At 39.1% G+C, this 25,669-nt stretch overlaps 1 non-coding gene across 1 annotated transcript; it reads right to left on the minus strand.

The window, feature by feature from the left end:
- Positions 1 to 6,220: 6,220 nt before the first annotated feature.
- LOC106562879 (uncharacterized) lies at positions 6,221 to 15,889 on the minus strand. Its single transcript, XR_014393115.1, has 4 exons — positions 14,457 to 15,889; positions 14,196 to 14,216; positions 14,029 to 14,061; positions 6,221 to 7,174 (listed from the first exon to the last, which is right to left on the minus strand). It is a non-coding gene; the product is annotated as an uncharacterized LOC106562879 (transcript).
- Positions 15,890 to 25,669: the final 9,780 nt, after the last annotated feature.

Below are 25,669 nucleotides of genomic sequence, written 5' to 3' on the forward strand. Positions count from 1 at the left end.
TAGATTTGCTTGTGTTCCATTTGACCATGGGGGTCAATAAGAGGAGATAGTGACAGAGATAGCTATAGAATACAATGTCAATCACTATACTGGAGGTTACTGAAAAGAACAATGGATAGGTGGACCAATTCAAAATTATACATTGACCTTATAGGCCAGGTTCACACTGGTGGTACAATGCATTGAACACAGACAAAAAAAATGCATACAAACTCAATTTTTTTAAATACTAAAAAGTATTATTTGTGTCACAACTGAAGTGTCAGATGTGTTGTACATCTGTACCACCTGTATGAACCAAGTCATAGAGACGATCAAAATGTCAATAGGAAGAGACAAGATAACAAGAGACTCTGGGTACCACCTGTATGAACCAAGTCACAGAGACGATCAAACTGTCACTAGGAAGGGACAAGATAACAAGAGACTCTGGGTACCACCTGTATGAACCAAGTCACAGAGACTATCAAACTGTCACTAGGAAGGGACAAGATAACAAGAGACTCTGGGTACCACCTGTATGAACCAAGTCATAGAGACTATCAAACTGTCACTAGGAAGGAACAAGATAACAAGAGACTCTGGGTACCACCTGTATGAACCAAGTCATAGAGACTATCAAACTGTCACTAGGAAGGGACAAGATAACAAGAGACTCTGGGTACCACCTGTATGAACCAAGTCATAGAGACTATCAAACTGTCACTAGGAAGGAACAAGATAACAAGAGACTCTGGGTACCACCTGTATGAACCAAGTCACAGAGACGATCAAACTGTCACTAGGAAGGGACAAGATAACAAGAGACTCTGGGTACCACCTGTATGAACCAAGTCACAGAGACTATCAAACTGTCACTAGGAAGGAACAAGATAAGGAGAGACTCTGGGTACGTCACAAAATGGCACCTATTCTCTATGTAGCTCCCTACTTTTGACCAGAGAGGGCTTTGGTCAAAAGTAGTGTACTACATAGGGAATAGGGTACCATTTGGGACATATATTACATCACTGGTCCCCAGTCCTCTCCCCAGTTCAGATTAGGACAGGGTAAACCATCGTCATAGATCTCAATCTGGGAACAATGGTATTTCTAATCTCTCGTGGACAGACGCATGTAATATAACCTGTTGGGGGTAGGGGGCAGTATTTGCACGGCCGGATAAAAAACGTACCCGATTTAATCTGGTTATTACTACTGCCCAGAAACTAGAATATGCATATAATTATTGGCTTTTGATAGAAAACACCCTAAAGTTTCTAAAACTGTTTGAATGGTGTCTGTGAGTATAACAGAACTCATATGGCAGGCAAAAACCTGAGAAGATTCCTTACAGGAAGTGACCTGTCTGACAAGTTCTTGTTCTTCTTGGCTCTCTTTAATGAAAACTGAGGATCTTTGCTGTAACGTGACACTTCCTACGGCTCCCATAGGCTCTCAGAAGGCGAGAAAAAGCTGAATGATGTAATTCCAGCCACTGGCTGAAAAACATTAGCGCTTTTGGTAAGTGCTCTGTCAGAGGACAATGGGACGGAGGCGCGTGCACGAGTCGACCCCATGTTTTTATTTTCTCTCTCTTTGAACCTAAACACGCTTTCCCGGTCGGAATATTATCGCTTTTTTACGAGAAAAATTGCATAAAAATGTATTTTAAACAGCGGTTGACATGCTTCGAAGTACGGTAATGGAATATTTAGAATTTTTTTGTCACGAAATGCGTCGTGCGCGTCACCCTTCTTTACCATTCGGATAGTGTCTTGAACGCACGAACAAAACAGAGGATATTTGAACATAACTATGGATTATTTTGAACCAAACCAACATTTGTTATTGAAGTAGAAGTCCTGGGAGTGCATTCTGACGAAGAACAGCAAAGGTAATAACATTTTTCTTATAGTAAATCTGACTTTGGTGAGTGCCAAACTTGGTGGGTGTCTAAATAGCTAGCCCTGTGATGCCGGGCTATCTACTTAGAATATTGCAAAATTTGCTTTCACCGAAAAGCTATTTTAAAATCGGACATAGCGAGTGCATAGAGGAGTTCTGTATCTATAATTCTTAAAATAACTGTTACGTTTTTTGTGAACGTTTATCGTGAGTAATTTAGTAAATTCACCGGAAGTTTGCGGGGGGTATGCTAGTTCTGAACGTCACATGCTAATGTAAAAAGCTGTTTTTTGATATAAATATGAACTTGATTGAACAAAACATGCATGTATTGTATAACATAATGTCCTAGGGTTGTCATCTGATGAAGATCATCAAAGGTTAGTGCTGCATTTAGCTGTGTTTTGGGTTTATGTGACATTATATGCTAGCTTGAAAAATGGGTGTCTGATTATTTCTGGCTGGGTACTCTGCTGACATAATCTAATGTTTTGCTTTCGTTGTAAAGTCTTTTTGAAATCGGACAGTGTGGTTAGATTAATGAGAGTCTTGTCTTTAAAATGGTGTAAAATAGTCATATGTTTGAGAAATTGAAGTAATAGCATTTCTAAGGTATTTGAATAACGCGCCACAGGATTCCACTGGCTGTTACATAGGTGGGACGATTTCGTCCCACCTTCCCTAGAGAGGATAACTGATATCGTGGTGTCTGTCAACAAGCTATAGGATGCGAAAACTAACGAGGAACTTTGTTCAGGGACGCAGATATTTCTTCACTGATCATTTGGATGTGAGGTGAGGGGGACATTTATCACAGACTGGCCTGAAACTTGCAGTGAGTTTCTGTTTAGGGGGGTGAAGACTTAAGTCAGATCAGTATGTTTCTCTTAAAATCTCTCTCCAGAACATAATTGAACATCTGACACAAGATTTGAGATTTTAGTTGTGTGTTTCTGAGATTATTGGTATTTCTAACACTCATCCCAGTCAGTGTGTGTGTGAGAGAGAGAGGCCAACAACGTTTTCAGGTCATAACTATCATTTATAATTATTTTATAAGACTTTAAGTGATTTGTTTGTAAGTTATTTATTCTGAATTTCTTTGTGTAAATATATTTATTTTGATGTGTAGCTAACGTCTGTATTGTATTATAAATGTACAGAATATGTGGTAGGTAATGTACGCTATTAAGCCTATATGGAATCTGATGGGAAAGTCATGTCTATCACTATAAATTATCTTGGTTTCTTGATTTGAGATGGCGTCTTCGCCCGCTAAGGGTCAACACTGCCAACCCTATTTAATCTGAGGTGTGTTCATTAATGCACGCCATAGCAAACCAAATGGAAAATGTTTTGGCAATTTCTTTCATTTGTTGTTGTTTTTCTGTTTGTGTGCAAGGGCAAGGTTCACACAGCAGTACAAAACCTACTTTACTCACTCCAACCTCTGACGTCAGACTCCAAAGCCTACTTATCTTTCTCCAACCTCTGACATCAGACTCCAAAGTCTACTTATCTTTCTCCAACCTCTGACATCAGACTCCAAAGTCTACTTATCTTTCTCCAACCTCTGACGTCAGACTCCAAAGCCTACTTTACTCTCTCCAACCTCTGACGTCAGACTCCAAAGCCTACTTATCTTTCTCCAACTTCTGACGTCAGACTCCAAAGCCTACTTTACTCTCTCCAACCTCTGAGGTCAGACTGCACTGCCTACTTATCTTTCTCCAACCTCTGACATCAGACTCCAAAGCCTACTTTACTCTCCAACCTCTGACATCAGACTCCAAAGCCTACTTTACTCTCCAACCTCTGACATCAGACTCCAAAGACTACTTTACTCTCTCCAACCTCTGACATCAGACTCCAAAGCCTACTTTACTCTCTCCAACCTCTGAGGTCAGACTCCAAAGCCTACTTTAGACCCTCAATACCAACAGTAATGTCTACATGGAAGGAAGACTTTCTAACACTTGGGTTTGGGTCACTGGTTGTTGTTACAAGTAATATTTTATTATGACTGTGTAGACTTGGACCCGTTGTTTAAAGTGATATTTTATTATGACTGTGTAGACTTGGACCCGTTGTTTAAAGTGATATTTTATTATGACTGTGTAGACCTGGACCCGTTGTTTAAAGTAATATTTTATTATGACTGTGTAGACTTGGACCCGTTGTTTAAAGTGATATTTTATTATGACTGTGTAGACCTGGACCCGTTGTTTAAAGTAATATTTTATTATGACTGTGTAGACTTGGACCCGTTGTTTAAAGTGATATTTTATTATGACTGTGTAGACTTGGACCCGTTGTTTAAAGTAATATTTTATTATGACTGTGTAGACTTGGACCCGTTGTTTAAAGTGATATTTTATTATGACTGTGTAGACTTGGACCCGTTGTTTAAAGTAATATTTTATTATGACTGTAGACTTGGACCCGTTGTTTAAAGTGATATTTTATTATGACTGTGTAGACCTGGACCCGTTGTTTAAAGTAATATTTTATTATGACTGTAGACTTGGACCCGTTGTTTAAAGTGATATTTTATTATGACTGTGTAGACCTGGACCCGTTGTTTAAAGTGATATTTTATTATGACTGTGTAGACTTGGACCCGTTGTTTAAAGTGATATTTTATTATGACTGTGTAGACTTGGACCCGTTGTTTAAAGTGATATTTTATTATGACTGTGTAGACTTGGACCCGTTGTTTAAAGTGATATTTTATGACTGTGTAGACCTGGACCCGTTGTTTAAAGTGATATTTTATGACTGTGTAGACCTGGACCCGTTGTTTAAAGTGTGCTCTGGCCATAAGTAGAGGGCTATGTGTTGTGGTGATCCAGTTGGTCCACTGGGAAAGACTGTTCTGTATACCAAATGGCACGCTATTCCAAGGCTATTTTTCACAGACCTTGGATCTGTGCCTTTTTCTATGCAATATTGCAAGCATTCCTGTCAGAGAGAGAAATCAGGGTTGGGGTCAATTCCATTTCAATTCCAGTAAATTCAGGAACTGCACTGACGTTCTGATTCCAACTCTCTTCAATCCTTTTAATTAGGAATTGGAAATATGTTTACATTCTGAATTGACTCAAATTAAAATGGAATTGACCCCAACCCTGTCAAATACATGAATGGATCACTCTTTTGGCATCAAGGTGTGGACTGTAGAATATACTATATAACAGAAATGGATAGGTGTATCCTTCATTTGTAACTTCTTCATTGTTATATTTTGTTTTTGCTATTTTAGAAAACCAAGTATGTAGCGTTTATACCTGCATCTGTCTTCTCAGTGCTCTGATTTATACCTGCATCTGTCTTCTCAGTGCTCTGATTTATACCTGCATCTGTCTTCTCAGGGCTCTGATTTATACCTGCATCTGTCTTCTCAGTGCTCTGATTTATACCTGCATCTGTCTTCTCAGTGCTCTGATTTATACCTGCATCTGTCTTCTCAGTGCTCTGATTTATACCTGCCTCTGTCTTCTCAGTGCTCTGATTTATACCTGCATCTGTTTTCTCAGTGCTCTGATTTATACCTGCATCTGTCTTCTCAGTGCTCTGATTTATACCTGCATCTGTCTTCTCAGTGCTCTGATTTATACCTGCATCTGTCTTCTCAGGGCTCTGATTTATACCTGCATCTGTCTTCTCAGTGCTCTGATTTATACCTGCATCTGTCTTCTCAGTGCTCTGATTTATACCTGCATCTGTCTTCTCAGTGCTCTCATTTCAGTCAAAGTACTTTATTTGAATTACACATACAGTATACTGCCATGTCCACACTCACTGTGTACTGTATTCTCATTCAGTATGAAATCATGACATACTCACCCAGTCAGTGATTTAGGTCTTCTGCATGTACTACTTGGATATCTATGTTAATATCAGCTCTATAGGTTATATTTCTATGCTCTCTCTCTTTGAGCTATTCGCTGTTTGCCTCTCTTACAGCGGGAACCCTCTGGTTGAGTTCCTGTTCGACAAAATGTGTAGGCGTTACATTCCATCAACCAATGGTTGAGTGCCACGTCATCAAATGTGCAGTCATGCATCAGATTACTATATATTATGTGGTTAGTTGATATGTTAAATATATCAGATGGCTATATAGTATGTGGTTAGTTGATATGTATTTAACCATCTAGAAGCTACGAAATCTGGCATTTATATGCAATTTAGTCAGCAGCACTAAACAGACCAACATGTACCAGAGTATAAAGGACTAGACAGACCAACATGTACCAGTGTATAAAGGACTACTAGACAGACCAACATGTACCCGTGTATAAAGGACTAGACAGACCAACATGTACCAGTGTATATTTATTATAAAATGATACATTTATAAAAATGTATTTTGTGTTGCTGCTACATTAACTAAATATAGAAGCACAAAGTAGAATGGATACACAACAAATACTGTTAGAAAACAGAATAAAAAAATTTGTTTTACTTATCTATTTTTTACTTAACATTTATTTTTCTTAAAACTTCTTAAAGCATTGTTGGTTAAGGGCTTGTAAGTAAGCATTTCACGGTAAGGTCTAAACCTGTTGTATTTGGCGCATGTGACAAATGCAATTTGATATATAGCACATTCTCATGAAGACCGAACAGTCCAAGGAAGTGGTGAAAGACGCATAAAAAAATTAGTCAAACATTAACAAGAAATCAGTGGTCTGGGATGGTCCAGTACCAGAATGGGTTCAGATCCAACCCATTGTTCTTTCAACATTCCTACCTTTACTCTTATATCTCTGTCCTATCCAATAAACAATAAACTGTCCCACTCTACAACAACAACAAAGATTGACAGGAAATCTAAGAACTCATGCACATGAACTCTCTCCTATTACATGCTTTTGCTAACTGTTTATACCTGCCTTGTTTGTTTTAAAACAGTCAGTCAGTGACATCTACAGGACAGATGACCAGTGAGATACTATCAATAATACCAGGGCTGAAGAATGGAGAGTTTCTCAGTGAAGGAGCAGAATGGGCTCTTTTTTTTTTTACTAGGTCGGGCTTCGACCCCTGGTATCACATAAACACACATAAGATATGGAAGACTGGAGAATTGCAGGAAATCAGCTTTAAAACAGCAACATGTTCTCTTGGCCAACAAGAGGGGTGTGAACAGTTTGCGTGGGGTTGTGAGGTGGTGGGTTGATACTACGCTGATTATCCATCTGATCCTTTGCCACCTAGGAAATATGTGTCACTGGACCGTCTCAAATAGGACTTGAGCACCCCTGGTCTGGAGTCACATCCACTGTGGAGAGAAACATACATTATTGCAAACACAACGACATGATGACATCAACATCAGTGGTATAATACACCATGGTAAACACAATGACATGACATTAACATCAGTGGTATAATACACTATGGTAAACACAATGACATCATCATCAGTGGTATAATACACTATGGTAAACACAATGACATCATGACAACAACATCAGTGGTATTATACACTATGGTAAACACAATGACATGACATTAACATCAGTGGTATAATACACCATGGTAAACACAATGACATCAACATCAGTGGTATAATACACTATGGTAAACACAATGACATCAACATCAGTGGTATTATACACTATGGTAAACACAATGACATCATGACATCAACATCAGTGGTATAATACACGATGGTAAACACAATGACATCAACATCAGTGGTATAATACACTATGGTAAACACAATGACATCAACATCCGTGGTATTATACACTATGGTAAACACAATGACATCAACATCAGTGGTATAATACACTATGGTAAACACAATGACATCAACATCAGTGGTATAATACACTATGGTAAACACAATGACATCATTATCAGTGGTATAATACTCTATGGTAAACACAATGACATCATCATCAGTGGTATAATACACTATGGTAAACACAATGACATCAACATCAGTGGTATTATACACTATGGTAAACACAATGACATCATGACAACAACATCAGCGGTATTATACACTATGGTAAACACAATGACATCATGACAACATCATCAGTGGTATTATACACTATGGTAAACACAATGACATCATGACAACAACAGTGGTATAATACACTATGGTAAACACAATGACATCATGACAACAACAGTGGTATAATACACTATGGTAAACACCATGACATCATGACATCAACAGTGGTATAATACACTACGGTAAACACAATGACATCATGACATCAACATCAGTGGTGTAATACACTATGGTAAGCCCAATGACATCATGACATCAACATCAGTGGTATAATACACTATGGTAAACACAATGACATCATCATCAATTGGTATAATACAAGTTGAAGACAACATGTTACTGTATTGATCTGACACATGATACTGTCTTCCTCTATTAGTGGTCCATGTGTGACTGAGGTAGAGACAACAGGACATCCTGTAACAGTTTATTACATCATGGGTGAGAACCTCTAAACTAATGTTAATACATTATTTAGGGCTGGATTCAATCAGATCTGTTTTATCCAACATAGCGGTTGTTTTGACAGTGTCGGAGGTAGAGCTGTGTTAAGAGCTGTCAAATCCATCAAAGTGGTCTCAAAGTAGTTGCTATTATTCTGTAAGATTATACGAGACAATCCATTTAGTGTGATATTATATGATACGTTACGTTTTGTATGGTATGTATTCATTTGTGGATGTCCATAACCCATTTTGTATGATATGTTATGAATGGCAATTAGTACTATATGTTACGAGTTTACAAAACGGACAATATGTTGAAATTTCCGGATTGTAAAATATGTTACAAATTTGTAAAACGTATGATATGTTATGAATTCTAATTTGTTGTGGCCAACGGTAGCTAGGTGGTTAACGCTAGTGTTAGCTAGCTCTAGGGTTTAGGGGTAAAGGTTAGGGTTAAGGTTAGGAGTTAGCATGTTAGCTAACCCTTCCCCTTTAACCTAAGTAATTACAAGTTAGCTAAATAGTTGTAAATGAGCTAAAATGCTAAAGTTGTCCGTGATGAGATTCAAACCGCTAGACGTTTACATTATTCGCCCACACAGCCTGACCAACCACTCTCCTTTTGTTTTTGCCTTAAGTAACCTTCTATCTTATGTAATCATACCAAACATAACAAATCATACTAATTTCAGTGTACCGGATTCATGTTTACTATGTTACATCTAGTCTAAGAGACCAGTGTGAATACACAAGTGGCTCCTGGCATTATACATCAATGTAAAGTCCCCATATTTGCAGTGGTGTAAGTAAAAAATACTTTAAAGTACTACTTAAGTGGTGTTTTGGGGTATCTGTACTTTACCATTTAAATTTTTTTATACTTTTTATACTTTTACGGCTACATTCCTTAAGAAAATATTGTACTTTTTACTCCATACATTTTCCTTGACACCGAAAAGTACTCATTACATTTTGAATGCTTAGCAGGACAGGAATATAGTCAAATTCACGCACTTATCAACCAAACAAACATCCCTGGTCATCCCTACTGCCTCTGATCTGGTGGACTCACTAAACTCACATGCTTCGTTTGTAAATGATGTCTGAATATTGGAGTGTGCCCATTGCTTTCCGTAAATAAAATAAAAAAGTGCCATCTGGTTTGCTTAATATAAGTAATTTGAAATGATTTATACTTTTACTTTTGATATTTAAGTATATTTCAAACCAAATACTTTTACTCACATTGAATTTTACTGGGTGACTTTTACTTGAGTAATTTTCTATTAAGGCATCTTTACTTTACTCAAGTATGACAGTTGGGTACATTTCCACCACTGCATATTTGGGGGCCCTATTTATTTATTTTTTATTCAATTCAGTCTGGTATGAGAACGGTAGCCCCTATCTGCAAAAGCAGGGTGTCTGCGGAAAGCTGAATATCTTGGCTATTGATCGGTGCCTTCAAATCTTTGATGTGACTTACTACCATATATGGGCATAAGCATTTAAGAATTTAATATAGAATTTAATATAAGAGCAGGCAGAGCTGATGACCTCATTTCAAGATGGCTGCTACCTACATTCCAGTTAGCGTTGTGAAGTATAAACAAAATAAACACGGAAAACGTTGATACACACCGAAAGCCGGGACTCCACAGACCATGAGGATATCTTATTTGTCTGCCTGTGACCTTCCGTTATTGATCACCAAATGTTTATTTTACACAACGTTTTCACCAAACAGCAAACATCTTACAAGGTAAGCTTCAATTTGATCTGTGTTTGAGCTATAGCTACATGGGGGTATGAAATTAATCCTTAGGTTGGTAAGAACAAATCTACCCTATTACCAATGTTATATGATGATGTATGACTTAATGGCAAGATCAAATGTCCACGAGTGACTATATCTTTGCGCATCAATAATATGATGTTGCCTGCTTATGCGCTGTAGGCATATATTACTCAGGGGATTGGCTAAGATGGCACCTTGACAGTCTTGTAGCCAATGAGATAAGCTTTCCAGGGATATGCAGTTGCCTGGGTGGGACCTAGAACCTTTAATGCGTAATGCGAACTACTGGATACCCCATAACACCACCACAATGTTTGAGTGAGGTTGATATGGTAGAAATTGTGTTTTTATACTGAACAAATAACATTTAGGGATTGCAAATATGTAATAGCACTGAAATTATCTAATTTATAGACATATGCCACTGTCGTGTCTTTGGGCACCATTAACTGAAGACATGTTTATCAAAATAACTCCCTGTTATTATTATTACGCGATTAAACTGATTAATCGTTTAACTGTAATTAACTAGGAGATTGGGGCACCAAGGAAAATATTCAGATTACAAAGTTCTAATTTTCCTAATATAACTTTCCTATATTATTACATGATATATTATATTATAGTATTGGCCGATTATCTTCTGGTTTAAATGGTGTATTTTACCTCGCGTCAGTCTCATTCCAAACGTCGTAAATTGTTTTATCTGCACGAACCCAGTCTTTACTAAGTCATCCATACATCAACTGTCTTAAAATCATTTATTTCCTAAACAAAGTAATTCACAGAAAGCATACAAACAGTAATTATCGTCACAAAGAATTGGTAGAGAAATGTGCCCTAGTGGGCTAAACCGGCATGGCTGGTGTCTTGTTAAAACAAAGGGTCATAAAGGGCAGCTGAGAAGACCCTACAGAGTTGATAAATATTAACAATTGATATGCTAATCCTTTGCACATGAACGCTCACTCATTCGGGAACAATTGCAATCAATATATATTTACGCTCAGTGTGTCGTCATGATCCTTGTTGGAGAGTTTTTGTCCTGTTGGAGAGTTTTTGTCCGCGTTCTCTGTCTCTCTCGGTTAGAATGGATCTTTCAAAGCGACATTCATTAATGTTGTTATAGAACGTATGTTTCGTCGGTCTTCGCGGTCAATGATACCGAATTCTAGCTGCAGACTAGTACTTAATATCAAAGACTTGTTATTATTCTGTATCGATAGTTTAACCACGTTGTATGGTTAAAGTTCAGTAGAGGAATACATGGTCAAACCTATTGGCCAACTCGTAATGGAGTGGAGGCCTGGTCTGATGAAAGAAAATCAGGGTGGGGGTTTTATTCGGAATGACAGAAGAAGGCTCTCTCATGCCGCCAGGTCTCATCTGTGTCTCTGGGGGCGTGCCGATGACTGATTTAAGCTTTGAACAGAAATACATTCTATCACATTAACATCAGCCTCTCAACATATTCCAAATAGCTTTAATCTTATTAAATCATTGTATACAACCATTTAGATGCAAGTCCCATAGCTGAGGCTATTATATAAACCTTAGTATGGTAATATGGCCATATTGTTTCTAATGAGTATCACAAAATTGTACCAAGCGGACCAGTTCATAGCTGGATTCTTCACCGATCTTTTATACCTTCTCCAGAACATAAATGTCGTTCGGTTACCCAATCCCTGTGAGGTGGAAGAATCCTTTGTTCTCTATACCAAACCCACTCTGTCTCAAGACTGGGCCATGAGGCTGGACATTCTCCTTTGGAATTTTACGACCGCCTTCACACAGGGCCTGGGTGGTGGGAGGTAGGTAGGGGGATGGTGAAAGGGGGAGGGGGTCAACTGTCCTCCCGGTACTCAAAGAGGGCAACGTCATGACACCACTTTGGAGAGGTTTAGGGACACTTGGAAGCGTCCGTGACCACACTTACTAAAACATCTGCCCATTTCTAGTTGTTAGGTCTATCAATCCCATTTTTTCTCTCCTGATATTGTTCACATGTTGTGGAAGCCATCTGATGTGTTTCCAGCTTTAGTCATCAACAATCCACTTATAGCTTGTCAATGAAAGATGACTTTCAAATTAAATAAAAAACGGTTATTTTGTGTGTGCTTGATTTGGTGTATTCTGAACTATGTAACTCCTATCTTCTGATCATTTCCTCAGTCTCGCAGATGTCTCCTTTCCAAATATACCAAGTTTTGGCATGTCAGAATCATGTAATTACACATGAACAGCAGTTAGGTATGTCTATTTAGTCCGAAATCTACATTTTGCCATTACATTTAACAGGTTGCATTAACAGAAAACCCATACAGCCTTATTATAAATTCAAACATTGGCATGTGAGATGTAATCTACACCTCCATTAGGATGATAGAAATCCACATTATTTTGTTTGATGTTTTTTCAACTTGAGTGCAATTATATCTGTATAACCTACACTTTCTCTTTCTGAACTTCTGAAGAGTGCGGCGGGCATCTTGAAAATCATCAAGAGCAGCTGCTCACCGATTGACAGCTCCACCTGCATTGGAGCATCACCACAATGTCTCCCATGTGGGTGTTTGCTATCGCTGGTTAACATTTGATCTGATTGAATCTTTGTCTCAGCCTTACTTGCCCATGCTTACAGCTGTCACAGTAAATACATGATAGTTATGTCAGGCTAATACTCTGCCTTGTAGAGTATTGATGAGTTTGGACCAGATCAACAGGACAGTGAGGACACTATTCCTCCCTAAAATACAGCTGGAGTCACATAGTATAAAACACACCTGCATGTCTTCTGATGGTTTCAACATCTGAAATATACAGTAAGAGACTGTTGGTTGTGAAAATGAGCAACATACTGATGGATATCACAAACTACTGTAAGTGAACATTTATGTTGTTCAATCCAGACCTCAAACTATGCAGACCTATAATAACTTTATTGAACATATTGATGTGCATAAAGTAGCATAACATAACCCAGCAACAGTAACTCTTAAATTGTTCCAGCTGTAAACATACACCAATCCAATATTCACATGTTCAGTCTATCCTATATAATGTTGCATACATTTCCATAACATAACCCACCAACAGTAACTCTTGAACCATTCAAGCAAGAGAAACTAAAAACAACTTTCACATGTTCAGGCTATGCTAACTTCAAATTAACCAAATCAGTCAACACATTTACTACTGCAGACACTACTATAATGTTTTTCATAACCATACATACTTTAAAACTGTTTTGCTTTAAATAGTCAAGTAAAATGTTTTAAACTTCTACGACTATCACATAAATACTTTTAAAGAGCTCTAGCAAGCCCAACAATTGTACTTACCATCTAGTATTAATAATAATAGAATACATGGGACATAAAAGGTTCCTACAGGAACCTTAATACCCTAAAGGGTTATTTGAGGAACCTTTTTAAAAGGTTCCCTAGGGAAAAGGTTCCTGGAAGCACCTGTAGGGGTTCCGCAAGTGTTGCAATCTGAGGAACCCCTAAAGGTGCCTCCAGGAACCTTTTCTTTCTAGAGTCTAGTGGTCCTCTACAGTCTCAACACATCCTGTTCTTGAACATCAACATTAATGTGACTGGTCCATCAGTGATCTAGGTGTATCAGAGACTACCTCTCTCTAGTCTAGTGGTCCTCTACAGCCTCAACACATCCTGTTCTAGAACATCAACATTAATGTGACTGGTCCATCAGTGATCCAGGTGTATCAGAGACTACCTCTCTCTAGTCTAGTGGTCCTCTACAGCCTCAACACCTCCTGTTCTAGAACATCAACATTAATGTGACTGGTCCATCATTGATCCAGGTGTATGAGAGAAAGGAAGTACACAACATACCCAGTTTTTCAGTGAGATTCTTTTCAACTTCATCTGTAGACAAAGATAATAAGATAAGTCAGGAAACATTAATGTAAACAACATTGGGTTTTCTACTTAGAAGTTACATAGAAGAGACATTGGTTTATATAATGTTAGTAAAGTGATGATCTGAAGACACTACTTACTTTTATGGTTGCAGAGGTCCTCTGTAAACATGTAGAGTAGATGGAAGACAGTGAGAACATCATTAACATGAACACTAGAAGATGTAGTCTCTCTCTGGGACTCCTTGTCTCATATCACTGTTCCAACATCAGAAGTAATATCTTATATATGCTAAGAAAAGCATCCTTAAAAGGTTTTCTTACTTAAAGTCTGGAAATATGAGAACATTTTACTTTTGTGGTTTACATAATGTTAGCAAAATGATCATCTGAATACATTACCTACTATTTTGCTTCCAGTGGTTCTCGAGGTTAACTGTAAACATGTAGAGTAGATCGAAGACAGTGAGAACATCATTAACATGAACACTAGAAGATGTACAGTTGTGGCCAAAAGTTTTGAGAATGACACAAATATTAATTTTCACAAAGTCTGCTGTTTCAGTTTGTATGATGGCAATTTGCATATACTCCAGAATGTTATGAAGAGTGATCAGATGAATTGCAATTAATTGCAAAGTTCCTCTTTGCCATGCAAATGAACTGAATCCCCCCAAAACATTTCCACTGCATTTCAGCCCTGCCACAAAAGGACCAGCTGACATCATGTCAGTGATTCTCTCGTTAACACAGGTGTGATTGTTGACGAGGACAAGGCTGGAGATCACTGTCATTCTGATTGAGTTCGAATAACAGACTGGAAGCTTCAAAAGGAGGGTGGTGCTTGGAATCATTGTTCTTCCTCTGTCAAACATGGTTACCTGCAAGGAAACAGGTGCCGTCATCATTGCTTTGCACAAAAAGGGCTTCACAGGCAAGGATATTGCTGCCAGTAAGATTGCACCTAAATCAACCATTTATCAGATCATCAAGAACTTCAAGGAGAGCGGTTCAATTGTTGTGAAGAAGGCTTCAGGGCGCCCAAGAAAGTCCAGCAAGCACCAGGACCGTCTCCTAAAGTTGATTCAGCTGCGGGATCGGGGCACCACCAGTACAGAGCTTGCTCAGGAATGGCAGCAGGCAGGTGTGAGTGCATCTGCACGCACAGTGAGGCGAAGACTTTTGGAGGATGGCCTGGTGTCAAGAAGGGCAGCAAAGAAGCCACTTCTCTCCAGGTAAAAACATCAGGGACAGACTGATATTCTGCAAAAGGTACTGGGATTGGACTGCTGAGGACTGGGGTAAAGTAATTTTCTCTGATGAATCCCCTTTCCGATTGTTTGGGGCATCCGGAAAAAAGCTTGTCCGGAGAAGACAAGGTGAGCGCTACCATCAGTCCTGTATCATGCCAACAGTAAAGCATCCTGAGACCATTCATGTGTGTGGTTGCTTCTCAGCCCAGGGAGTGGGCTCACTCATAATTTTGCATAACCTCTATGGGCTAGGTGGGACGCCTACTCAACAGCCAGTGTAATACCGTGGCGCGATAATCAAATACCTCAAAAATGCAAAAACTTCAATTTTTCAAACATATGACTATTTTACACCATTTTAAAGACAAGACTCTCGTTAATCTAACCACACTGTCCGATTTCAAAAAGGCTTTACAACGAAAGCAAAACATTAGATTATGTCAGCAGAGTACACAGCCAGAAATAATCAGACACCCATTTTTCAAGCTAGCATATAATGTCACATAAACACAAACCACAGCTAAATGCAGCACTAACCTTTGATGATCTTCATCAGATGACAACCCTAGGACATTATGTTATACAATACATGCATGTTTTGTTCAATCAAGTTCATATTTATATCAAAAACCAGCTTTTTACATTAGCATGTGACTAGCATGTGACTAGCATTCCGACCGAACACTGCCGGTGAATTTACTAAATTACTCACGATAAACGTTCACAAAAAACATAACAATTATTTTAAGAATTATAGATACAGAACTCCTCTATGCACTCGATATGTCCAATTTTAAAATAGCTTTTCGGTGAAAGCACATTTTGCAATATTCTGAGTAGATAGCCCGGCATCACAGGGCTAGCTATTTAGACACCCAGCAAGTTTAGCACTCACCAAAGTCAGATTAACGATAAGAAAAATGTTATTACCTTTGCTGTTCTTCGTCAGAATGCACTCCCAGGACTTCTACTTCAATAACAAATGTTGGTTTGGTCCCAAATAATCCATTGTTATATCCAAATAGCGGCGTTTTGTTCGTGCGTTCAAGACACTATCCGAAAGGGTAAATAAGGGTGACAAGCATGGCGCATTTCGTGCCAAAAAAATTCTAAATATTCCATTACTGTACTTCGAAGCATGTCAACCGCTGTTTAAAATCAATTTTTATGCCATTTTTCTCGTAAAAAAGCGATAATATTCCGACCGGGAAAGCGTGTATACGTACAAAGAGAGAGAAAATAAAAACATCTCGTGCCCTCGTGCACGTGCCTGAGTCTCAGAGTACTCTGACCAGCCACTATCCAAACGCGATAATGTGTTTCAGCCTGGGGCTGCCATGATATCATTCAGCTTTTTCCCGGGCTCTGAGAGCCTATGGGAGCTGTAGGAAGTGTCACGTTACAGCAAAGATCCTCAGTCTTCAATAAAAAGAGCCAAGATGAACAACAACTTGTCAGACAGGCCACTTCCTGTTCAGAATCTTCTCAGGTTTTTGCCTGCCATATGAGTTCTGTTATACTCACAGACACCATTCAAACAGTTTTAGAAACTTTAGGGTGTTTTCTATCCAAAGCCAATAATTATATGCATATTCTAGTTACTGGGCAGGAGTAGTAACCAGATTAAATCGGGTACTTTTTTATCCGGCCGTGTCAATACTGCCCCCTAGCCCTAACAGGCTAAGAACACAGCCATGAATAAAGAATGGTACCAACACATCCTCCAAGAGCAACTTCTCCCAACCATCCAGGGACAGTTTGGTGACGAACAATGCCTTTTCCAGCATGATGGAGCACCTTGCCATAAGGCAAAAGTGATAACTAAGTGGCTCGGGGAACAAAACATCGATATTTTGGGTCCACGGCCAGGAAACTCCCCAGACCTTAATCCCATTGAGAACTTGTGGTCAATCCACAAGAGGCGGGTGGAAAAAACCCCCCCACAAATTCTGACAAACTCCAAGCATTGATTATGCAAGAATGGGCTGCCATCAGTCAGGATGTGGCCCAGAAGTTAATTGACAGCATGCCAGGGCGGATTGCAGAGGTCTTGAAAAAGAAGGGTCAACACTACAAATATTGACTCTTTGCATCAACTTCATGTAATTGTCAATAAAAGCCTTTGACACTTATGAAATGCTTGTAATTATACTTCAGTATTCCATAGTAACATCAGACAAAAATATCTAAAGACACTGAAGCAGCAAACTTTGTGGAAATTAATATTTGTGTCATTCTCAAAACTTTTGTCCACGACTATAGATATATCAAAGTAATGATCTGAAGACAATACATACACTTGTCCTTCTTGAGGTCATCTGTAAATATGTAGAGTAGATGGAAGACAGTGAGAACATCATTAACATGAACACTAGAAGATGTAGTCTCTCTCTTGGACTCCTTGGTTGGGATTCAATCCATTGTGCGTTATACCACAGGGCACTTCACAGCTGACAATGCACTTTTAAAAGGTATTTTCCACTGGCATTCACAGGGATCGCAATCATGGTAAACACTGCACATGTCGACTCAAGTGTAAAATACCTTTAACCTTTAACCTGTTGGGGATAGGGGGCAGTATTTTCACGGCCGGATAAAAAACGTACCCGATTTAAACTGGTTACTATTCTTGCCCAGAAACGAGAATATGCATATTATTAGTAGATTTGGATAGAAAACACTCTAAAGTTTCTAAAACTGTTTGAATGGTGTCTGTGAGTATAACAGAACTCATATGGCAGGCAAAAACCTGTGAAGATTACAAGCAGGAAGTGCCCTGTCTGCGATTTTATAGTTCTGCTTTTGCTTGTCTATCGAAACTACAGTATCCGTGGGGTTATGTTGCACTTTCTAAGGCTCCATTGGCTCTCTAAAGCCGCCAGAAAGTGGATTGGGGGGGTCACCTGTCTCTGGGCAAAGTATAGGAGCACTGTTTGTTAGTGGACTGCCTGAGGACAAAGGGAATGGAAATGCGCGGTCACGAGAGATCAGATTTTTTATTTCCCTCTTGAATGAATACAACGTTGTCCGGTTGGAATATTATCGCTATTTTACAAGAAAAATCGCATAAAAATTGATTTTAAACAGCGCTTGACATGCTTCTAAGTACAGTAAAGGAACATTTTGAAATGTTTTGTCACGAAATGCGCTCGCGCGTTACCCTTTGGATAGTGACCTGAACGCACGAACAAAACGGAGGTATTTGGATATAACTATGGAAAATAACCACCCACAAAGACCCAAAGGAAAACAGGCTGCCTAAGTATGGCTCCCAATCAGCAACAACGATATACAGCTGTCCCTGATTGAGAGCCATAGCCGGCCGAAACAAAGAAATACCAAACATAGAAAAAGGGACATAGAATGCCCACCCCAACTCATGCCCTGACCAACCAAAATAGAGACATAAAAGGATCTCCAAGGTCAGGGCGTGACACCTAGAGCCAATCAGAAGCTGAAACAATAACAAAGCGTGATCCCCGCCACTGTTGTTTTGGTAAAAAGCTGAGGGAGGGGCTGGAGAAATAATATCACTCTCAAATTCATAGACAGAACTATGGATGCAAGGACTGACCATCCATGATGCCAACATTATAGTTTTATGTATGTTTTAGACTACAGTGTTTCTTACATTTACTTTGTATACAAGCATTGAGATAAAATAAGGTTATATTATGGGTTCTGATGGAGTACGACATTTAAACTAAACTCTTTAATAATGTATAAGTTATATTCTTCAAGAATCAATGGGTACATATAATTCATTTATAAGTCCAAAAATTGATGTATCAATTACCAATTGCCTTTTTGTGCTCAACCACAAAAAATAAACATAAAATGGTTTACGTAAATCCAGCAAAGTGATGATCTGAAGACACGACTTACCTCTCTCCTTCCTGAGTTCATCTGTAAACATGTAGAGTAGATGGAAGACAGTGAGAACATCATTAACATGAACACTAGAAGATGTAGTCTCTCTCTAGGACTCCTTGTCTCATATCAATGTTCCAAAATCAGATAAAAGTCAGGGAACATTAATATGCACAACAATGTGTTTCCTACTTCACTAGAAGTTACATCTATAGAAGAGACATTGGTTTATATGTTATGAAAGTGATGCTCTGAAGACACTACTTACCCCTCTCCTTCTTGTGGTCATCTGTAAACATGTAGAGTAGATGGAAGATAGTGAGAACATCATTAACATGAACACTAGAAGATGTAGACTCTCTCTGGGACTCCTTGTCTCATATCAATTCATTAACATCACAAATCCTAACTGAGTTCCACCACCTAAATGAGTCCAGCGTACCTCTGTGAGACAACTTCTCCAATAAAGATATTCTACCCTACAAACACTTCTTAATGTCATTCAATAAACATGTAAATTGCAAGATGTAGTCTGTTTAGTGAATCTTTACAGTCATGTGTGTAATCTGGGTTAGGAGCAACAACACCACTACTACACCCCTGCAGTTTGAGTTAATCTATAATCCCACCTGCAGATTAAAAATAAAAATCAGTCATCACTGTTAACATGTTAATCACCTGCAGGTTAAAATCAGTCATCAGTGTCAACATGTGAATCACCTGCAGATTAAAATCAGTCATCAGTGTCAACAGGTTAATCACCTACAGGTTAAAATCAGTCATCAGTGTTAACATGTTAATCACCTGCAGATTAAAATCAGCCATCAGTGTCAACATGTTAATCACCTGCAGATTAAAATCAGTCATCAGTGCTAACATGTTAATCACCTGCAGATTAAAATCAGTCATCAGTGTCAACATATGAATCACCTGCAGATTAAAATCAGTCATCAGTGTCAACAGGTTAATCACCTGCAGGTTAAAATCAGTCATCTGTGTTAACATGTTAATCACCTGCAGATTAAAATCAGTCAGTGTCAACATGTTAATCACCTGCAGGTTAAAATCAGTCATCAGTGCTAACATGTTAATCACCTGCAAGTTAAAATCAGTCATCAGTGTTAACAAGTTAATCACCTGCAGATTAAAATCAGTCATCAGTGCTAACATGTTAATCACCTGCAGATTAAAATCAGTCATCAGTGTTAACATGTTAATCACCTGCAGGTTAAAATCAGTCATCAGTGTTAACATGTTAATCACCTGCAGGTGTAGTATCCTGTATCCATAGAATACAACCACTGTGAATGTGTTGAGGTTGAAAAAAGCATTGCAGACATTTATTTCTAACAATGAAACATTCATATCATCTCTCCATTACCTTTCTTATTACGTATAAAGTAGATAGCCAGAGCTAACCCAATCACAGTGATGGCTCCCAGACAGCATAACACAATGAAAGCCATTTTGAATGGGGTTGCGTAATCAAATAACTCACCTAAAACCACTGTTTTTACGAGAAAAAAAGTGTATGAAATGTATGCATTCACTACTGTAAGTCGCTCTGGATAAGAGCGTCTGCTAAATGACTAAAATGTAAATGTAAATGTAAAACAAACACATCATTACACGTCAACAACAGGGTTTGGTACTAATACCACCACACATCATTACACGTCAACAACAGGGTTTGGTACTAATACTACCACACATCATTACACGTCAACAACAGGGTTTGGTACTAATACTATCACTCATCATTACACATCAACAACAGGGTTTGGTACTACTACTACCACACACATTATTACACATCAACAACAGGGTTTGGTACTAATACTACCACACACATCATTACACATCAACAACAGGGTTTGGTACTAATACTACCACACATCAACAACAGGGTTTGGTACTACTACTACCACACACATCATTACACATCAACAACAGGGTCTGGTACTAATACTACCACAAACATCATTACACATCAACAACAGGGTTTGGTACTAATACTACCACACATCAACAACAGGGTTTGGTACTAATACTACCACACACATCATTACACATCAACAACAGGGTTTGGTACTAATACTACCACACATCATTACACATCAACAACAGGGTCTGGTACTAATACTACCTGTCACGTTCTGACCAGTAAAATTGGTTATTTGTTATTGTAGTTTGGTCAGGGTGTGGCAGGGGGTGTTTGTTTTGTGTGTTTCGGGGTTTTTGGTTGATGTTCTATGTTTCTAGTTTTCTATTTCTATGTGGTGTCTTTTTGGGTTGATCTCTAATTGGAGGCAGCTGATCCTCGTTGCCTCTGATTAGAGATCATATTTAAGTAGGGGTTTTTCTTCATGGGTTTTGTGGGTCGTTTTTCGTATAGTCCTTGTGTCCTTACGGAACTGTTTGTTGACGTTGTCACGGCTCCTCCTCTGCAGTGCAAGGGCGGTTCCCCCTGCAGGCAGAGGAGGGTCGTTAGTGATTGCAGCTGGGGCTCAGGGTATTTAACAAACTGCTCCACTAACCTCTGTCTCCTCGCTTCGCTTGCTCTCTCTCTCCCTGCTCCTCCAGGTATGAGCCTGTTTTTTTTTTGTTCCTTTGTTGGTTTATTTAGTTTCCACTCAGTCATGTTCACACACACACATATTCACGCATCCTTACATTATGACATTTCCACACCTCATTCCTTTTTCTTTGTGTAGAGTAAATAGTTTTGTTTTATAATAAAGAACTTTTGAATTGGCCTATACCGGTTGTTGATGTCCTCTCATTTTTGCCACAGGCTATGAGCCGGCCTGTGACAAGTGGGGGCTCATCCATAAGTGTCACGTCCTGGCCAGTATAAGGGTTAATTGGTATTGTAGTTTGGTCAGGACGTGGCAGAGGGTATTTGTTTTATGTGGTTAGGGGTGATGGTTTTTCTAAAAGGGCATTTGATTTAGTATTCCGGGGTTTTTGGGCACTGTTCCTTGTTTACGTATTTCTATGTTGATATAGTTAGTTGTATGTCTATGTTTGGTTAATTGGGGTGGACTTCCAATTGAAGGCAGCTGTGTGGTGTTGCCTTTGATTGGAAGTCCTATATTAGTTGGGTGTGTCTGTCTGTGTATTGTGGGAGATTGTTTCTTGTTTAGCGTGAGTGAGCATAACAGGACTGTCTGTAAATCGTGAGTTTGTTTTGTTATTTTTGTAAGTTCATTTTTGAACATTTAATAAACTCAAAAACGAACAATCTCAACTCTGCTGCATATTGGTCTTCATTTTCCGACGATGATTTTGCCATATCGTCTGACGACGAAGAAATCCCTGACAATAAGTTAAGGTTAGTTGTGGTTATAGTTTGCCACGTTTTTGTTTGAGGGATGTTTTGGTTTGGCCAATATTGTTGGAGAGAGCATTGAGAGCCATGTGTTCTTTTGGTTCAGTTAGTTTGGTAGCTAAATTTGGTTAGTAATTCACTCTGGGTTATTCTGGGTTTTTGTTCAAGTGGGAGTCCTCTCCTGTTCAGGCTTATCAGTGAGTGTCAATAGGAGGCTCGTGGTGTTTTTGTTTTAGGTGGCAGTGAACGTGGGTAGAGCTTCCCTTTTCCCCTACATCGGCTCGGGAGCACCTCCGTAGTTATGGGGGGGCCGCCAGTTTCTGGTTGTCTCTTCCACTCCACTGGTATTGTGTGCATAAAACCCCACCACATGTGACTGCATGAAGACCAGGGCCAGTTAGGTAGTTGTTTTTGGAGGATAGTGGGGTGTGGCTCCTGCCCTTGAACCCAGACTAAAAGCAGGTGAGTTGTGTATTTTTTTGTTGAGCATTTGTAATAGTTGTATTGGTTGAGGAAAATGTATTCCATTTCTGAGTGGTTTTGTTCAAGCTCCTTCAGAGGTAGCCTTACACTTGTGTACTAAGGTGCAGTTAATTGAAATTGCTGAACATTATCAGATTGAGATTGTTGATAAAAAAATTAAAGAGACTGATAAATTAAAGCAGGGTCTTATGGAAATAGGTGTTTTTTCGGGTCAATCTGCTAGTAGTGAAGGTACAAGTTCAGTCTAGTACTTCATTAACTTTTGAGCAGCAGCGGGAGCTGTTGCAAATGCAGTTGGAGATAGCATTTCTCAATCGTGCTAATAGACCAGAAGAATTACCAGTTTGATGTTTCACAGAATCTTTGTTTGTTGCCTAAATTTGATGAGTCATATCCAGATACTTACTTTGCTTTATTTGAGCGTATTGCGGGAGCTAGAGCTTGGTCAGATTTGGACATGACTATGTTTTTGCAATGTGTACTTACAGGTAAAGCACGTGAGGCTTTTGTAGCACTGAGTGTAGCTGACAGTAAAGTGTATGCTAAAGTTAAATCGGCAGTTCTGAAGGTTTACGAACTTGTGCCGGAGGCATATCGTCAACATTTTCGTTACAGGAAAAATCTAGATTCACAAACCTATTCTGAGTTTGTTTGTGATTTTACTTCTGCATTTAATCGTTGGTGTATAGCTTCAGAAGTTAGTACTTTTGAGAATCTGTCTAATTTGATTGTGTTAGAACAGTTCAAAAATTCTGTGTCCAGGTTGCTACATACATGAATGAATGTAAAGTTAAGTCTCCAAGTGATGCAGCAGTCCTTGCAGATGAGTACAGGCTAACACATAAAAGCCATTTTGAGTCAGTGACATGTACCATAAAAATAACTTTACTTCCAGGAATAGTAGGTCAAATTTGTTTGGAGCTTCTTTCCAAAGGCCTCAACAGAAGTTTGGGTCTGGAGGACTTAAAGCACCGGTGAATGCTAATACCTGTCGCTACTGTTTAGTTGAAGGACATTGGAAGAAAGATTGTCCTCTACTTAAATCAAAAAGGTCAGGTCAAGTTAAACCTGCTGTGATGGCAGCTCCTGTTTCAGCCTCTGACCACCAGGGTGAGTATTTTCAGCCACTAGTTGAGTTTGATTCTGTCTTCCCACTGTGATTTTTCAGCCTTTATTTCAGATGGTGTAGTATCCCTGGTAGATGGCAAACAATGTTTCAATCAAGATCTTAAGAGACACTGGAGCTTTAGATTCTTTTATTCTGGAATCTGTTTTGCCGTTCTCTAAGGAGTCTGATACTGTCAGATGTGTAATGGTATGGGTTTAGTTCCATTCTCTTCTCCTTTACATGAAGTTACCCTAAAATGTGGTCTGGTAGAGGGTGATGTAGATGTTGGGGTTAGACCCCAGTTGCCAGTTGAGGGAGTCCACATGATTTTGGGGAATGACTTGGCAGGTAGTAAGCTGTGGGCAGATGGAAAATTAAACATCTTTACGAAGCAACCTTCAGTGTCCCCAGCAAGGGTATCTCCAGATAGCAACTGTGTATCTCCTGAGATATTTCCAGTTTGTGCTGTTACCTGCGCTGCCTCTCGTAATAAGGTTGAGAGTAAGCCAGAAAGTCTTCAGTTGCCAGTCAAACTCCAGACAGAAGAGTTGCCTAGTTCTAGAGATTCATTGATAGCTGAGCAAAAGGCTGATACTACTTTGGATGATCTGTTTGATAAAGTTGTTCCTGATTCAGTGGTGAGGAATAGTGCTCAGTGCTATTTTCTTCTTGATGGGCTGTTGGTCAGGAAATGGGTTCCACACTATGATCAGGGTCTAGCAGAACCAGTCTTTCAAATAGTTGTACCTACTACTTTGTGAAATAAAGTGTTGCAGATGTCACATGGTGATGTGGCAGGTCATATGGGTGTTCGTAAAACTTAGGATCGCGTACTCCGTAATTTTTTTCTGGCCACGTTTAAAGTGGGATGTAGCTCAGTTTATTAAAACTTGTGATACATATCAGCGCACAAGCAAGCCAAACCAGGTTGTAAAGCCAGCGCCTTTGAATCCAATACCAGCCGTAGGGCAACCTTTTGAGCATCTTATTATCGATTGTGTTGGGCATTTACCACGGTCCAAGTCAGGTCATAGCTACTTATTAACTGTTATGTGTCAAGCAACTAGATATCCGGCAGCTTTTCCCTTGTGTACCATAACTTCAAAATCAGTAGTTAAAGCTTTAACTAAATATATTTCAACATTTGGGATTCCAAAAATCATCCAGTCAGATCAGGGATCTAACTTTACCTCCCATTTATTTGCTCAGGTTCTCAAACAGCTTAAAGTTAAACACAATAAGTCTACTGCGTACCATGCTCAGAGTCAGGGAGCTTTGGAACGTTTTCATCAAACTTTAAAATCCTTGCTTCGTGCATACTGTACAGAACTGTCTGCAGATTGGGAGGAGGGGTTACCTTGGCTGTTACTAGCTGCTCATGAAGTAGTGCAGGAAAGCACTGGGTTTAGCCCAAATGACTTAGTGTTTGGTCATAAGGTGCGTGGGCCTTTAGCAGTACTGCAGGATGGTTGTTTGCCTGAGGAACCACCTCAGAACCTGATTGACTATGTAAATGGTTTTAGGTTGCAGTTGTATAGGGCTGGTGAACTGGCGAAAGAAAAACTAAAAT

Source organism: Salmo salar, chromosome 01 (assembly GCF_965601325.2).
Source record: "Salmo salar chromosome 01, fSalSal1, whole genome shotgun sequence".
Lineage (NCBI taxonomy): Eukaryota > Metazoa > Chordata > Actinopteri > Salmoniformes > Salmonidae > Salmo > Salmo salar.